This window comes from Felis catus, chromosome D4 (assembly GCF_018350175.1).
Source record: "Felis catus isolate Fca126 chromosome D4, F.catus_Fca126_mat1.0, whole genome shotgun sequence".
NCBI lineage: Eukaryota > Metazoa > Chordata > Mammalia > Carnivora > Felidae > Felis > Felis catus.
Window position 1 is genome coordinate 88,871,253 of NC_058380.1, and position 9,625 is coordinate 88,880,877.

General features: G+C 57.4%; 1 long non-coding RNA gene across 1 annotated transcript; it reads left to right on the forward strand.

Annotated features, from left to right (window-relative positions):
* The first annotated feature begins 4,221 nt into the window (after positions 1-4,221).
* LOC111557555 lies at positions 4,222-9,400 on the forward strand. Its single transcript, XR_002737697.2, has 2 exons — positions 4,222-4,729; positions 7,182-9,400. It is a non-coding gene; the product is annotated as an uncharacterized LOC111557555 (long non-coding RNA).
* The last annotated feature ends 225 nt before the right edge of the window (positions 9,401-9,625 follow it).

The following is a 9,625-nucleotide window of genomic DNA, read 5'->3' on the forward strand; positions in this document are numbered from 1 at the left end:
GGCTTGTCCACAGAGGGTGGGTCTTGGCCTGGGTGTGGGTGCGGACCCCAGGACAGGGGGCGGCTGGGTCTGTGTCCCAACTGGGACGGGTAGAGAAATCAAATATATCTTCATAGACTTGTGGCCGCTCATGGTGTCCACCAATGCAAAGCCTTCATCCAACCAGTGACTATTTACTAAATGCCTTCTTTGTGCCGGGCACTGGGCTAGACTCAAAGTACACGGTAACAAGGCAAAACCTCCAGCTGTAGGGAGCCTATGTCCCCGTAGGGGAGGACAGTGGACAAGCCAATACAGCGTGGCTGATGCGGGAGGGCATCTGGGCAGAGGTGTGAGGGAAGGTGGAGCTTACACAGGCACGCGTGCACACACACACACACACACACACACAGGCATGCACACGCGTGCACACAGTTTCTGGGTTCCACCCCTGGGCTCCACAGCCTCCCTCGTGGAAGTGAGCCAGGCTAAGATTGCAGGGACAAGCATTCTAAGTGGTGGGAACAGCCTGTGTGAAGCCCGTGCAGTAGGAGTGTGGTGTTCAGAGAGACTGAAGGAAGCAGGTGTGGCTGGGGCATAGCCCAAATGGAGAGTGGTGTAGTGAGGTACGGAAGTCACCAGAGGCCTGTGGCACGCAGGCCTTGTCTTTGGGGCACCGGGGAGCCTGCGATGGGCTTTGAACGGTGCGTGGCGCAAGGAGACGCGTGTCTGGAGAGGTGACCTGGTTCCTGAGTGGAGAGCGGATTTGCAAGGGGCGGGAGGGGGAGGAGGAGCCCAGGGAAAGACCAGGGCGGCCACCCCAAAGCCCAGAGGTCTAGGCAGAGTGGATGGAGGCTTGAGAAACGCTTGGAATGTGGCTGGACAGGACCTACTGACAGAATGGTCTTTTGAAAAAAAATCAGTTGTCCCTGGAGACAGAAGGGAGCCACTGAGGGCTGGTGGAGGCAGACTGGCTCTCAGCCCTAGCTGTCCCACTCCCAGGCAGTGTGACCTTGGGCAGGTTCCCTCATGCCCTTGAGCTGTTTGCTTAGCTGTAAAATTGCTCTATGAGCACAACAGGCCGGCGACAAGCCCAGACTCTCAGTGGGTCCCCAGTGCCAAGCTTTGTTCCTCACTCACACCCCTCAGGCTTCCGATAGACGTCTGCTGGAGGGACCGCCCGGAGGGTCCCACACTGGCACTTAAATGTCCAGGCCTGGGAGGGGCCCACATTCGGCCCCTCTGGATTTCATTGGCCAGAAAGGGTCACGTGCCCACGTCTCACTGGAGGGGGCGGGGATCTCACTCCCTAGAGCACTGTGGGGGTTGCCGGGGCGGGGGAGGGGTTGGGGGTGGGGAGGGGATGGCGAGGCTGATGGATGGAGCCGGTGCCCAGCTCCGCCCCCCGTGCTCCCCGCTCACACACCTTATCCCACACCTCCCTCCTCCTGCCATATCCCTGCACCAACCCTAACCTCATTTACAGAGTCATTTTCTTTAAATCAACTCATTTGTCTGCTTGTTTGCTTTGCCAGGCGAGGAGAGGGGCCCTAAGTCAGGAGTGTCTAAATGTTCCTCTGAGCACGGGGGATTTTCCGAGTGCGCCCAGCCATCTGCGTATTATCCAAGGCTGCCCCCGCCCCGCACTCCCACCAAGAGTCTCCTTGTATAAATAATACACGCGACCCTGTGCCGTATTTTCTGTGGTGAGGCCATGTGATAGAGCACGGTAGATTCGCGGTGTAATAAAAGCGTGCGATTATATGCTCGTGTCACTTCCGCACCGTGGCCTCTTGGCTTCCTGGAGACGGCGGGAAGCAGAGGGGAAGCCGGCCTCCCAGTGAAGCCAAAGCATCAGCTTAGGGAGAGGTGAGGCCTGTGGGGCGGTAGTTAAGAACCCAGGACCTGGGGGCGCCTGGATGGCCCCGTTGGTTAAGCATCTGGCTCTTGATTTCAGCTCGGGTCATGATCTCATGGTTCGCGTGATTGAGCCGTGCATCCGGCCCCACGGACAGCACGGAGCCTGCTTGGGATTCTGTCTTGCTCTCTCTCTGCCCTGCCCCTCCTCAAAATAAATAAACTTAAGGGGGAAAAAAAAAAGAACCCCAGGTGGGGACAGGGCTTGGTTTGAAGCCTGGCTCTGTCACCTGCCAGATACATGACTTAGAGCAAATAGGGTAGAGACTTCGGTGTCCCTGAGTCCCCTTTCCTGGACCCCGTTGTCCATCTATAGCCATTGGCTGGCGGGCAGGTATGAAAGCTCCTCTCCCGGTCTTGGGATGGGACCAGCACCAGGGTATCATCTATGCTTCACGGGATCAGGCTGAGCCTCGGACCTCAGCTGAGCTCTATGTTGGCCTTCTAATCCTTCCTCTGTCCTCTTTCTCTATCCCTGACTGGCTTCTCCTGGGAGCACTTCCTTCATAAAATCACTTGCCCTGACCTCCTCGACACGGGCCCGCCCTTGGAAGAACCACCGAAGATAGCAAGTGACTCTGCCTGTCTGAGCCTCGCTTACCTCATCTGTAAAATGGACATAACTTTCCCCACAACGTGCAGCTAGCATAGGGACGGCCTGGTACACAGCAGTTGCTCACTAGATAAAGTCTCTTCTGATTAGTGGGGAACACATAGCAGTGTGGTCAGCAACGTTACTGAGGAATGAAGCATTGCCCGCGCCCTCTTCCCCCGGCCCTGGGGGACATCCCCGGTCTCCTGCACCGCGGTAAGGAGGAAGTAGCTTTAGAAAATGTCTACAGTGCCCACCCCTCCCCGACCCCATCCCCCCATCCCCTTCCCATCAGAGAAAGTCTCATCCTCAGCTCTGTGCTTATAATACAGCCGCCTTGACACTCGGGTCATGGGTTCGTGTCTCAGGGGATGGTCAGTTACAAGACGGGGTTTGGCCTCCGACACGGTCACTTCCCGGAGGCGCGGCTGAGGCCACGTGGGCTCTGGTTAGAGTGTGGACGTTTGCCTGTCTTCACTGTGGGGGGATGCGAGGGTCTCTTCGAGCAGAGGCCGGAGCTGATGAGCTGGCAGAGGAAAGAGCCACGGGTGGGGACAGCCTAGACTCTCACCCCCGCGCTGAGCCACCACCTCTGCTAGAGAAGACCCAAGTGGCTGGGCAGCCCAGGACAAGTCGTGTCACCTCCCTGGGCTCGCATGGCCACATGTGTAAAGATCGGGGCGGGGGTGGGGGGGGGGCATGCTCTTCCTTGATAGCAGGGCGTGTCAATCCGAAGCAGGCCCCGGGCTCCGAGCTGTCAGCGCAGAGCCCGACGCGGGGCTTGAACTCGTGAACCGCGAGATCGCGACCTGAGCCGAAGTCGGACGCTCGGCCAACGGAGCCACCCAGGCACCCCCTGTCTGGAGCTCCTTCTGAGTCCAAGGCGGATGATTTTGCAATGCTGCAAGCTGGTTAAAAAGAGAGAGAGAGAGAGAGAGAGAGAGACGAAGGAAGCTGGTCAGCTTCCTGCCTCCCATGGTTCTTGGGGTGGACATCTCAGTCAGGCTGGCTTAGGGTCATCCCACAGCATCCTGGCAATGGTGTCACCGGCCCCTGTGGATGGGGCTGCCCCAGGGAGCCATCACGTCCCTGGCACCCGGCAGGAAAGGCCATCCAGCCCGTGAGCAGAGGGGCCCCAGGCCATCCAGCGCTGCGCAAACCACTGGGCTGCTGTGCCCCCTCTTAAGAGCCTCCCGCCTCCACTGTCCCCAGAGCCACAGGCTCGCCCTGGGGTTTTCCAGCCCGGGAGGGTGTTTGGGACCTGAGGACTTTCCCCGTGGGGGTCCGGGCTTCAGGAAGACCCTCGCCCCTGCCCCCCACCCCGCCCCGCACATCATGAGCCTGCGGTTGAGGCTTCCTGCAGAAAAGGAGCATCTCTTATGAAGTCAGCAGCGCCCCGGAAGGAGGGTGCTGGGCTGGCTCTGCCTCTCCTCCCCTCCACGAGCCTTTCATCACAGGGAGAGAAATCCCAGCAAGATGGTAAGCAGCAATTCAGCCCGAGTTACCAAGACAACCTTCCCAGGCCGTGGCTGGCGCTGGCGGGGAGGGAGGGGAGGCTAGAAGGAGACCCCTATCCACCTTGCCCTTCCCGCAGCCCCCAGCCTCCCCAGGGGGCCGCCCCGAGAGGGGCCGAGGGGCCAGCAGGTGCCCCCATCGCGGGGATGCCGGCTGCAGCTTTCATCTGAGAGATGCCGCCTTCACAGAGGCTCCGATTCTCTCGGGTTCCTGGTGGTGAGATCATTGAAGGGGGAGTGATGGGAGATGGAAGGGAATCCTCTCCGCTGTGTAAACAGCTCAGTCACGGCTGCCTCCTCCCGCTGCTTCCGTCTCGTCCGGCCCAAGCCGGGATTTGGGGGCCCACAGCCACAGGGAGGGGGACAGCACCGGGGCCAAGACGAAGGGACAGAGGGTTCAGGCTGGCCTGAGGGCAACCCCCAGCTCCACCTTTTCTAAGCTGTGTGACTGTGGGCAAGTTACTTAACCTCTCTGAGCCCCAGTGCTGACCAGGTTGTTGAGAAGGAGGAGGGCGCACTCTTGCGGGCAGCCCCTCCCACCAGCAGGTGTTTCCTGCCGCGTCCCAGCCTCTCCTGGGTGGAGCTCCGGATACAGCTGCCGCCCGCCCACCCGGAAGGGACTGACATTTAGTTGGGGCTCACTGGCTACCAGGCCCTTCTCTGTGCTCACAGCCACCCTGCCCAGGAGGAAGCTCTAAGACCCACTTGTCTGCGGTTTGCTTCACAGGTGAGGTGCAGAGAGCCAGCAGCCAACTGCCCCGCAGTCCAGGCGGGGGTGATTCGAAGCCCCAGGCCTTCCCCAGCCTCCTTCCAGCTGTCCCAGGGTTCCGTGGCTTCTGGCGGCCCAGGACACACGGGCATCGACTGGCAAAGGTGGAGAGACTGGGGTGGCCGCGTGGTCCCGCAGCCAAGCTCCTCGCGGCCACTTCCTCCTGGGTAGCGGCCAAGCCTCCACCCCCACCCCCCACCCCACCCCCGTCCTTGCGGTGACCTCAGAAGTGTGACAAAAGCCCTGGGAGGCACACAGAATCCAATCATCTGTCATTAAGTGTCCTCCATGGCGGAGGTCCTAACTGAGAGGAGGAATATGAAGTGTTCAGGGGAGAATGAATCAGTAAACCGATTAGCGGAATCCAATCAACTGGGGCGTGGGGGGCGTGAGCAGAGAGAAGAATGAGGGCTGAGGGGCTCATCCCGGCCAGCCAGGGGCCCCCGGGAGGCCAGCACTGGGCCCAGGCCCCGGGAGCTGGAGGCTGGGCAGGTGGGCGCCCCAGCCAGGCCAGCGGGTCCGTAAAACACTCAGCCAGCTGAGAATGCAATCCTCAAATCTCTAGGTGCAGCAAAATCGTGCCCGTGCCAGGCTAGCATCGTTCAACCTCAAGAAGGCTTAGAATCAAGAATAGACATATTTAAGGGGCGCCTGGGTGGCTCAGCCGGTTAAGCGTCCGACTCTTGATTTCGGCTTGGGTCGTGATCTTGCGGTTTGTGGGTTCAAGCCCCGCGTTGGGCTCCGTGCTGAAAGCATGAAGCCTGCTTGGGATTCTCTCTCTCCCTGTCTCTGCCCCTCCCCTGCTCGTGCTCTCTCTCTCTCTCTCTCAAAATAAGTAAATAAGGTTAAAAAAAAAATAGACACATTTAAGAGAATCAAAACGATAACGATAATATCTTCATCTTGAGGGTGCACAGGTGTGAGCGTTCCTAAGGTTCAAGACTATCTTGCTGATTAAGATACCAGCCCAGCCTTGTGATTTAAATTTAAAATATGGAAGTGAGTGCTTGATTTAGAAGTGGGGTCTTAGGGGCACCTGGGTGGCTCAGTTAAGCGCCTGACTTTGGCTCAGGTCGTGATCTCGCGGCTCATGAGTTCGAGCCCCGCGTCGGGCTCCATGCCGACCGCTCGGGGCCTGGAGCCTGCTTCGGATTCTGTGTCTCCCTCTCTTTTCTGCCCCTCCCCCGCTCACATTCTGTCTCTCTCTCTCTCTCCTTCAAAAACAAACAAACATTAAAAAAGATAAAAGATAAATCAAATTGGGGTTTTACGTTGCGCTCTGGGGAAGTTCAGAAACAGTGCTCGATGTTAACAGCGTTTATAAATGCAGTGTATGAACCATATGCTTCCGTCTGCAGAGAGGCTGGGTTCTCAGACCACTGAATATACCAAAAAAGAAATGGAACACGTTCAATTTCTTCATGCAGCTTAAAATGTTTAAAGGCGCTTGATTAACTAGTTTTATAAATGGGACCAAACAGTAATCAAAGGGCCCTTACAAAGGATTGTTCAAATGTGCTAAGTTTATAAATATGTAAATAGAAATAGAATAGTAAGTATGGAAAGTGAGCTTGAAAGCTCAAGAAAGAGGTGCATTTTTGAATGTGTAACGTTCATGAACCACATGTTAATGTTTAAAATCAAAGTCATTGTCTGGGTAATCTTTTCGGTGCACAAAAGCCCACCCAGGTTGTTGATTCACTCAGGAGGTTACGTTCCTCCTCGGGCGCCTGGGTGGCTCAGTCGGTTAAGCATCCTACGTAGATTCAGGTCAGCGTCTCACAGTTCAGTACGTAAACTGTCTCTCTCTGTTCCTCCACAGCCCCCCCCCCAAATAAATAAACATTAAAAAAAATAGGGGCGCCTGGGTGGCACAGTCACTTAGGCGTCCGACTCTTGATCTCGGCTCAGGTCATCATGTCACAGTTTGTGGGTTCGAGCCCCACATCGGGCTCTGCACTGACGGTGTGGAGCCTGCTTGGGATTCTCTCTCTTCTCTGCCCCTCCCCAGCTTGTGCGTGCTCTCTCTTTCTCTCTCTCAAGATAACTAAGCTTTAAATAAATAAACAAACAAGCACGTCCTCCTGTGTACCTGGTCTGCCGTGTCCCTTCCTAAGAGGTGGGTTCCAGAGGTAACAGACCCGGCTGTAATCACGGGTTAGTGGTGAATGGGCTAATGTCTGACTCTGGTGGGAAACACTTGGTGCCTTGATCCAGGCCTTGCCCCGCAGCTCTGCGATGGTGGGGACACCCCAGGGCTTTTAGTTGCCGCCCCATTCAAGGGGGGGAAAGATACATGGAGCTCCACCAAAATCCAGGAAGGGGTGGGGAACTCAACATGGTAACCCTGCTATGGTGCTCATTAGATAGATATTAACTGGTGTATTTGCCATGACGACCCATTTCACAGATGAGGCAACTGAGTCATGGAGCTGGTGAGTGGCACAGCAGGGTCATGGCCCCCGAAGAACCTGGCTGTGGAACCTTCGCTCCTTATCACATTCCTCCTCATCAGCATCTTGCCGGATCCTCCTGCCCCCTCCGGGATGTCGTGCAGGTCAGTCCACTGAGGCTCAGGGAGTCTAGAACCTTCCCCAAGGCTGCGTGGCCAGCACAGGACAGACACAGCAGCCTTTGGCACCTGTACGTTTGCGCAGCCCAAATCCAGCGGGGGAGACGGATGTTCAGTAGGCAGAGCTCGGATGTTTCTGGATTATAGTCACGGCCAATGTTGTGCGGCAAAGGGCAAGGGCTCGGAGTGCACGTAACAGGGAGAACTGACTGGTGGCTGAGCCAGAGCCAGCCTGGTGGCCTGGAGACTGGGCCAGGAGGACACACGGAGGGTTTTTCAGGCAGCAGCCTGGTCAGGGTTTGGCAAGGGTGCGTGGGGACACCTCTCTGCGTGGGCCCTCGCCTGCCACGCCGGGATTCCAACCCAAGGGCTCCCACCGGCTAGAAGGCAACGTGACGGATTGCCAAGGGACTGACCAGCGTGGCCACGGAGGCCGACGGCAGCACGCTGGCCTCAGTCGAGCCCCCCAGCCTGGCCCGAGGTGCCCTTACCGTGACCCGAACCGCTTATATGCCCCCAGAGGAGTCGGGGTAATTCGGTCTCTGTGTTTACTCCTGCCGCGGGCGCCTCTGAACGTTTCATCTTGACTGCTGACTGTATCAAAATTCCCGTGGTAATTGGATCAGGTGCAGTATTTTCCATGAGGATATTAAATCAGGCCTTCTGCCCGCGTCCAGAACGATCCGTTTCCGAATATAAAGACGCAGGAGATGGCATTACCCAAGGTATTTTTCCTCCTTTAAACTTTCTCCCCCCAACTTTATCATGGCAGTTCTTCATTTGCTGCCGAATAAATTGGGTCCTCCTCCCCTGCCCCAGTTATTAGCCAAAGGGAAGGAAAGGAAAGATTCTTGCAGGCTGATGAGGGACGCCAGGGGCATGGGGGAGACGGGCGGAGCCAAAGTTTGCCCAGGGGACCTGAGGACCCAGGCAGAGCGGCCAGCAGGGGGCGGGGAGGGGGAGCCCCACCAGACGCTTCCCTCCCCGGGAAGGGTGCTGGGCACATCTGCCAACCTTCAAGGTGGGACATTTCACCATCCGTAAACACCGGAGAAGAGAAGTTCAAGGGCACACGAAGACCCGGGGCTGGGAGGGAGCCGGAAAGGACCTCAGAGGCACATCGGTTGCTAAAGAGAGAAAGTGAGGCCACGTCACAGGCTGATGAGGCCACGTCCGAAAGGCTGTCGTTTGGAACAAGCCGGGGACGGTGGCTGCTCAGCAGCGTGGATGCTCCACACGCCGCCAGGTTGCGCACTTTCAAAATGGCTCATTTTGTGCTGCGTCAATTTCACCTCCACCTTAAAAAGAGTCAGGTCAAAATGCCACGTTACCCGCCGCTGACTCCTTTCAGTTGTCCCACCCACGCTGGCTGAGCCTCTGTCCTATGCCAGGCGCCGATCTAGGTCCCAGGATGGAGGTGAAGTTGACATAGGACCCACGAGAAAACAGACACGGGAGAACACAAGCGACGCGACTGCAGGTTGCCGAAATTCTAGAACCTGCGAGATGACCCGAGGGGACAGAAGTGCAGCTTCCGTTGCAGGGGTGCCCACGACGGGGACGTAGCACTAAGGAATGCGTGCATAGATTCATCAAGCCGCACGCTTACCGTGTGCATTTTACTGAATGGAAAGGATACCTGGGCAGAAAACTGACATAGAGAGAGAGGAGGGAGTGATGGCTCCGACCAGGGGTTAGCGGGGCAGGTGGGCAGGGGGAGGGGGGGGAGAGGGCCTGGAGAAGCTAACTCTCCCCCTCCCACCCCCCGGGGCCTGGGCACACTGCAGAGCCAGCCTCCTCCTGCCCTTTCCTGTAGACTCTGCTCCTTGCTTGGGGTGGAGGCAGCGTCCGGGCACGCAGATGCCTGCCTCGGTGGGGGGCAGGTGGCCGGAGGAAGCCGTTATTTATTTTGGGGACCCAGCCTGTTTGTCTAGTGGGGGAGGAGCCCGTGGTGAGCGTCGTGGGACCAGATTCCTGATTATAACTTCATAACGGGCACTGGCTATTCGGGAGGCGCTGATATTTATGGAATAAATACGACGCGATTTATGGCCGTATCTCCCTCTGATGTCCCATCTGATATGCAATTCAATTTCTTTTATTGTCTTTGGGCTTTTGCCACGGAGGAGAATGCATAAATAAATAAATATATGGGCAAATGGCAGCCGGCGGGCCGGGCCGGGGCTGCCAGCCCGCCGTCTCCAGTCCCATATTAGGCCCATCGATCACGCGTTATGAAGGCAGAGCCTGTCCCCCGACTGGGACAGGGAACAGACATGCTG